Below are 8518 nucleotides of genomic sequence, written 5' to 3' on the forward strand. Positions count from 1 at the left end.
AGTCCAAGGGACTCTCAAGAGTCTTCTCCAACACCACAGTTCAAAAGCATCAATTCTTTGGCACTCAGCTTTCTTCATATTCCAACTATCTCAACCATACCTGACCACTGGAAAAACCAGAGCCTTGACTAGATGGACCTTTGTTGGCAAAGTAATGTCTCTGCTTTTCAATATGCTATCTAGGTTGGTCATAACTTTTCTTTCAAAGAGTATGTGTCTTTTAATTTCATGGCTGCAGTCACCTTCTGCAGTGATTTTGGAGCCCAAAAAAATCAAGTCTGAAAGGTGTACGTCAAGACTGTATATTGTCACCATGCTTATTTAACTTATATGCAGAGTACATCATGAGAAATGCTGGACTAGAAGAAACACAAGCTGGAATCAGGATTGCCAGGAGAAATATCAATAACCTCAGATATGCAGATGGCATCACCCTTATTGTAGAAAGTGAAGAGGAACTATAAATCCTCTTGATGAAAGTGAAAGAGGAGAGTGAAAAAGTGGGCTTAAAGCTCAACATTCAGAAAACGAAGTTCATGGCATCTGGTCCCTTCAATTCATGGGAAATAGATAAGGAAACAGTGGAAACAGTGTCAGACTTTATTTTTGGGGGCTCCAAAATCACTGCAGATGGTGACTGCAGCCATGAAATTAAAAGACGCTTACTCCTTGGAAGAAAAGTTATGACCAACCTAGATAGCATATTGAATATCAGAGACTACAGTAGTAAAACGTAAAATAAAGGGCACTGAAAAGGGGAGATATGATGAAAAGTTATCTTCATCATTTATAAATCTGAGGGGTGAATTTTTATTAGGAGTAAGGTTGTGGTTAACAGTTTCATAATGTGTAGAAGTTAGAGCAGTCAAGGTGATATTAAGATACAGACCATGTCCTTAAGTCAATGTCTAAACATTTTTGAAAATGAGCTATGAAATTAAGCTAGACATGCACTCACTTGGTACCAAGAAGATAAATCAAAATATTGGTGGATAATACATTAGTAAATCAGATGCCCAGTTCTTTGAGGCTTATGTAGGACTGATTTGAGAACTGGTTTAAGAGTAAGAATGTATTGTAAATGGTAGCTTAATGAGGGGCTTTCCTGGTGGTTCAGACAGTAAAGAATTTGCCTGCAATGCGGGAGACCTGGGTTCAATCCCTGGGTTCGAAAGATCCCCTGAAGGGAGAGCCTGGCAACCGACTCCAGTATTCTTGTCTGGAGAATTCCATGGACAGAGGGCCAGGTGGGCTACAGTCCATGGGGTCACAAAGAGTCAGACACAACTAAACGACCAAGCACAGCACAGCTTAGTGAGATGGCTAGCTGTTTAGAGGTCTGGAAGTATGTTTGATCATCAAAGGACATTACTAACAAATGTCTAGTCTGTATGGCACATGTATTTCCATTTCTGAGAATGGAAATCTTCTCTGCTGGGCTACACATTGTCACCTTATCCTTTTGATTTAAAGGGTTAGCAGAATTTACTAGGAATAAGAGGCTTTCTGTGAAGAAGTGTGAGCTCACAGGACGTTGTTTCTTCTTTTTATGAAATGAAAATTCATAAATGACATGAGAATGATTCAGAGGAATAAAGCAAGCATTTTAAATATACAGTATTGAAAGCACTTTTAAAAATCCCAAATGTGCTGTTTCCCCTAAAACCTCTGTTCAAATTAGAGCTCTAGACCGGTTAATAATCTTGATCTGTGTGTTCATTTATGTTTTCTAAGTGTATACCATCATGTATGAACATTACATGTTTTTTAAATGCTTTGGTCAAAGAAGAAGCAGAACATCAGTATTGCCAGCCAGGCATGTTGTCATATTTCATGCTAACAAATATATGATAACACATTTGTATGATGGAGATAACTGTAGATGGTATTTTCATATGGCATATGTATTATCTGTTTTTATTATGAAGTAATACATTGTGAGGTTGCACTCGGGAACTGATTACCTTAAAGTCCGATAATGTGGAGACTTTGATGTCTTTGCCACTCTAAGACAATATTTCCTTACTCCAAGCTTTCCTCCTTCAAGGAGCCACTGATTTCCTTTTTACTTCTGAAGGTTATTTTGCATCAGTACATTAACAATTTTCAATTGCTACCCTCCCAGCTACCCTGATTTCCTTCCATTTTATAAGGGTACAGGTTTTTAAATGCTGTTCTTCTTAACAGTATGATAGAATGTAAATACATTTGAGTAACATCCATCAACAACCCAACATATTCCCCCTCCCACGGCCACCTGGGTCTACCAGTCATTGCATTAGGTAGCATTACAGTAGATCCTCAAAGCTGTGAAAGCTAGCAGTGCTGGACGCCTGCAATTTCATAGATTTAGATGAAGAGAAATGCAGAGGACGTAGGACAAATAATGACTTGTTACATGGAAATACATCATATGGACAATGAGAAAATATAATATCTGCGAATATTTATATCTCTCCTGAGTATTATGATTAAAGAATTCTCACTTGTAAGTAAAAGGAGGACCTATAGTTTATTATCATAACATCCAAATGTGTAACACAAGACTCCTTTATCAGAAGATGATATTCATTCACCTTTCCAGTAAGACTCTTTTGTGTTATATATTGTGGAAATGTTTGCACATATTAATAGACATAAAGAACTGTATCACGAATCACTATGTGCCCTTCCTCTAGATTCAACAAGTGTCATCGTAGGCCAGTCACCATTCGTGTGTACTCACACAGTCTCACTCTGCCTCACCATTACTTAAGAGCCCGTCAGACATGTCTTAAGCCAAACTCTCATTCATCCTAACCTGTACCCTTCCTTTTTCCTCTATCTTGGTTTGCTCATCACTCCCACCCAGTCCCTGTTCTACTTATTTGTTTTTCTTTTAGTGCTGCTGCTTTGACTGCATGACTTTGCCAGACAACAAACTAAAGGTTAACATTGAATACATCAGCTCAGACGGAGGAGACTGAACACTGATGTATGCTGTCCTGCCCTCTTTTTCCACCAATGGCTAGATATGATGTCTCCGCGATAGGTGTTGGTGAGTTCCTGGTGTATATGAAGGTTACTCTCCTGCTTGTCTGGCTGAAAGTATTCCTCTTCCTTCCTGGATGGCCCCAGCTTGGGCACTCCCAAAGACTTGGCCCCCCAGAAGTGGTGATTCCCTGGAGAGTAACACCCACTGGCAGAGGCATGAAGCTTCAAGGCTGGTTCTCTTACAAACTGCATTTTGGGGGCCAGAGACATGTTGTTCATATAAAGGTCAAGAAGAATTTTTTGTCCAAAAACTTCCCGTGTTCACCTACGCAGACAAGGGTGTTCTCCTGCAAGACCAACCTTTTGTCCAGGATGACTGTTATTACAGTGGTTACGTGGAGGGGGACCCAGAGTCTCTGGTTTCCCTCAGTAACTGCTTCGGGGGCTTTCAAGGAATGTTACAGACAAATGACATTGTTTATGAAATTGAACCCAAAAGGTTTTCTACTGCATTTGAGCATCTAATATATAAGCTAGACAATAAGGACACAATTTTTCATACTTTCGATGTGGGTTAACAGATGAGAAAATAGCAGGACAATTGAAGATTCAAGAAAGCATTAATTCCACTTTGATGCAAAGTGCCTATACAGGCTGGTGGACCCACCACTATTTTCTTGAAGTGGCAGTGGTCATAGATTACAGTCGATATCTTCATCATAAAGTAATGCTTCGCTTGTGGAGAAAGAAGTGTTCCTTGTTTTAAATGGAGTAAGTGACCTTATGAAACCACTGGATCTTGAGGTATTTTTCAAGGGAATGGAGATATGGACTAAAAAAGCCTTATTGCAATAGGATTGGAAAGACCTTGGACAACTTTTGCAAATGGAAGCAAAAGGGCTTCGATAAACGTGTGCCCCACGATGTGGTACATATTTTTGTAAAAAAGAATTTGGTGAAACTCTTGGCTTAGCCTTTGTTGGACAGTGTGTCAACGTCAATTTAGTGTGGAATTGAGACTTTCCACGATCAACGAATTTTTTTTATCATATATTGTGACTCATGAGATGGGTCATAATTTGGGTATGATCATGATACCCAAAATATGTAAATGTGGAGCATCAAGTGCATATTGTTTCCATCTGTAGCATTAACAACTAAATTCAGCAACTGCAGCTATGCTGATTATTGGAACTTGGTCGTAGAAGACCTGTTTGTACAATACACCAAATCCACATACAGTCATCAGGGAGACACGCTGTGGAAACAGTGTGGTTGAAGAAGGAGAAGAGTGTGACTGTGGATCCTTAAGACGTGTAACACTGATCCCTGTTGTCAGTTAAACTGCACTATGACAGCTGGTATCAACTGTGCTTTTGGGCTTTGTTGCCATAACTGCATGTTCAGCCAATCAGGCACCGTGTGTAGGAAGTAGCAAATGAATGTGATCTTCCAGAGTGGTGCAATGGGACATCCAATCAGTGTCCAGATGATGTGTACGTGCAGGATGGGGCCTCCTGCACAGGCGGTGGTTACTGCTATGGAAAGAGATGCAATGAGCGCGATGAACACTGTAGGCAAATCTTTGGCAAAGAGGCCAAGGATGCAGACATGAGTTGCTACAGGCAGTAAATACCCGAGGTGACCGTTTTGGTAACTGTGGTATCACAGAAACCTCATACATAAGATGCAGCATGGCAGACAGCCTGTGTGGGAGGATTCAGTGTGAGAACGTCAAAGAAATTCCTAATGAGCGATCATATACTCTGCATTGGACTAAATTCGAAAATAACACTTGCTGGGGTACAGACTACCACCTCGGGATAAGAATAGCTGATATTGGTGCAGTGAAAGATGGTACAAAGTGTGGTCCCGAAAACATCTGCATCAGAAGGAGGTGTGTCTCTTATTCCACTGTTCCACGTAACTGCTCACCTCAGCTCTGCTCTTTGAGGGGAGTCTGCAACAACAGACAGCACTGCCACTGCAACTACGGGTGGGGCCCTCCCGTCTGCCAGGAAAAAGGCAGAGGAGGCAGTGTGGACAGTGGCCCAGCCCCTGAGCCCCAAACAGAAGAAAGGGTGGAAAAGAGGAACCTGCTAACATATTTCTGATTCCTCTTTTGTTTCTAATACATGTCTGTTGCTTTTGCTTTGGCTGTTCACGAGACCAAAAAAGAAAGATGAAAAAGAAGAGGCTGTTCCACCAACAGCTCTGTTCCACCAAAATCTGAGAAAACTACCCAAAACCTACCTAAAAACTAGACATGTTACGGCTTCACTTAGGATGTAAGCACAGAATATTCTAACTTTACCTAAGGAAGAAACACAGAATGTGCCTACTGAAAAAACAACAAACAAGGAAAAACCAATAGCTCCTATTTCAAGAGACTGCCAAAGCCTAGTGATCTTTCCCAAGGATTAGATTGTAATCTCCTGGAAGTAACAATGTTATAACATGTGTCCTAGATCATTGGCAGAAAATTCCAACTTTTTCTAATCATTTGGGACCATAAACAACCAGTAAACAAAATTTACTAATCCCTAGCCTATTTCTACTTTCCATTATTTTAAGCGATTTTAAGTGGTCAATTTTTATGGAATTATTCTCTGTGTGTGTCTGGAGCAGAGACAGTCTGTGGATGGTGTTCGTGTGTGTGTCTGATTTACTGTCCTCTATCCCACATGCCCTTCCTCCTTGTACTCTGGCCTTGTCACACAAGGACTGGTAACCTACAGATTACATGTCTTATATGCCAATCCTCTCCTGTTCCTTTCTGCCAATGGCAGGAACTAGAGAAAGAGTTGAAACCCGGGGAAAATTTGATTTGTGTTCATGTCAGAATTGTCTCATTAACAGCTTTCGCCTTAGCAGCAACCATAATTTCTGCTATATACATATTTGGTTACACTCAGAACCAACAAGACTATAAGTCTCAGCCATACTGGCACTGCTACCAAGCATTGTAGCCTCCCAGTTTTGAGTCCCAGGTCTAAATGTTCTCCAAATCCCTGAGTTTCCCATACCAGGTGGGCTAACCCTTTCCTCGGGGATCACATACTAGAGCCACAGGACCTTCTGCAATGATTCCAAGAACACTACCTCTTCCCTTTGATTTTAAAGGGGCATTTAATTTTATGTTTAATTTTGGCTATTCTACTTCAGTTTAAGATTCTCCATTTGGTCTGAAATACTCAGTTTTATTCTATGCCTTCACTGATATTCAGGGTGGCCTTTTCTCCAGCTAGTATTGGTCAAAATGTGCTTGACTCCCAGTAGCCAATGAGAGTTTTGCCCTTTTGTAATAAATTTCCCTGTGGCCTGGAAGTGTTTCAAGTCTGCCCATACCATACTCTCCTTGTTCTAAGTGGGTAGTTACTCCTTAGCACATGTGCATAGCCTTCTAGACACATGCTGACGACTCGGGTCCCAGGAGGAATTTTCTTAGCTGTGCCCTTCTTTGGTCCCGTTGTTACACTGCTGGGGAACTGCCATTATGTTTGTTGCTATTAGATTCATAAAGCTGGCAGTCCACTTGCAAATGCTGGACACCAAAACCTCCACTATTTGAAACAATGAAAGAAAGCTGCCAGTGCCAGTTGCTCAGTCATGTCTGACTCTTTGGGACTCCATGGACTGTAGCCTGCCACACTACTCTGTCCATGGGGTTTCCCAGGCAAGAATACTGGAGTGGGTAGCCATTTACTTCAGGGGATCTTCCTGACCCAGGGATCGAACCTGGATTTCCTGCATTGCAGGCAGATTTTTTACCCTCTGAGCACCGTAGCAGATATTTAAACATGAAAAAATTACTAAGAAACTTACGTGGGATGTGTCATTTTAAGTAAAACTATAAATGAATAGTATCAATTTATAAAAAGTAAACATCTGATTAACACGATGAAATTAATAACAAATGGATTGTTTTCCCTACATTTTACCCACAGACAGCAGTCCTCAAAGGTAAGCTGCTGAGTGTTAAACCTTAAGGAACAGACCTCAGTTATTCACAAGCAGAAATTACTTTACAGGATAAAACTAAAGAATAAGGTATTTAACTAATATTATGCATCCAGTAAAACTCTGCACAAAAACAATACAAGAAAGAAATACCGACTTCATGTACAGAGATCGAACAAAAATCACAAATAACAAGTATATCAAATTCAGCAAAAATGAGAAAATAACATCTTCAGCAGAAGGAAGAAAATAACATTTTCACAAAGTAGGGTTTATTTCTGTAAACGCAAGCGTAGTTTATATAATTTCTTACTGGATATTAAAAACATAAAACATATGCTCATCGCAGCACATACAGAAAAAGCCTTAAATAACATTTAAACTCTTTTGACAATGAAAAGTACTTCATAGCCAGGTAGGAATAAAAGCAAGCTTTCCTAACCTAATAATAAATATCATTGAAAATTAATCATTGAACATTCTTTAAAATGAAGTTCCCAGTGAAACTGGGAATAAATCAGTGTTCTTCTTTGTCACCACTTACATTAACTTTTACATTCTTATTGAGTATAGTTTTTTACAATCTATTAGTTTCAGCTGCACAGCAAAGTGAATCTCACTATTTATATTAACTTTTTATCTCAGGACCCAGAACAATTAGATTGAGAGTCAAAAACTATAGAACTGAAAAACAAACATAAAAACTGCCATTAAATGTAGCTTACAGGAATTTCTACATATAAAATCCTACTATAAAAATTCTAAAAGCTACACTTGATCTTAGCCAAAAGGCCGAGAAGCGATTAAAAAACTGGAAATAGAACAGCCTTATGATCCAGCAATCCCACTGCTGGGCATACACACTGAGGAAACCAGAAGGGAAAGAGACACGTGTACCCCAATGTTCATCACAGCACTGTTTATAATAGCCAGGACATGGAAGCAACCTAGATGTCCATCAGCAGATGAATGGATAAGAAAGCTGTGGTACATATACACAATGGAGTATTACTCAGCCATTAAAAAGAATACATTTGAATCAGTTCTAATGAGGTGGATGAAACTGGAGCCTATTATACAGAGTGAAGTAAGCCAGAAGGAAAAACACCAATACAGTATACTAACGCATGTATATGGAATTTAGAAAGATGGTAACGATAACCCTGTATACGAGACAGCAAAAGAGACACTGATGTATAGAACAGTATTATGGACTCTGTGGGAGAGGGAGAGGGTGGGAAGATTTGGGAGAATGGCATTGAAACATGTGAAACGCCATGTATGAAACGAGATGCCAGTCCAGTTTCAATGCACGATGCTGGATGCTTGGGGCTGGTGCACTGGGACGACCCAGAGGGATGGTGTGGAGCGGGAGGAGGGAGGAGGGTTCAGGATGGGGAACACATGTACACTAATTAAATAATTTTCTATTAAAGAAATAAAATATAAAAAAAGAAAAACAGAAAGAAAAAAAAAGAAAAGAAAAGAAATGAAAAAAAAAAAAGAAAGAAAGAAGAGCCAAGGTGTCCCATGTGCGTGTGTGCTCAGTTGTGTGTGACTCTTTGGGACCCCATGGACCGTAGCC

General features: G+C 40.0%; 2 pseudogenes; one reads left to right on the plus strand and one right to left on the minus strand.

The window, feature by feature from the left end:
* Positions 1–2137: 2137 nt before the first annotated feature.
* On the plus strand, positions 2138–3828 carry LOC112445628 (disintegrin and metalloproteinase domain-containing protein 20-like; annotated as a pseudogene).
* A 3786-nt stretch (positions 3829–7614) lies between these two features.
* Positions 7615–7737, minus strand: LOC112445629 (uncharacterized; annotated as a pseudogene).
* Between the last annotated feature and the right edge of the window lie 781 nt (positions 7738–8518).

The sequence above is a fragment of the Bos taurus genome, unplaced genomic scaffold (genome assembly GCF_002263795.3).
Source record: "Bos taurus isolate L1 Dominette 01449 registration number 42190680 breed Hereford unplaced genomic scaffold, ARS-UCD2.0 Leftover_ScbfJmS_2186, whole genome shotgun sequence".
NCBI classification, from domain to species: Eukaryota; Metazoa; Chordata; class Mammalia; order Artiodactyla; family Bovidae; genus Bos; species Bos taurus.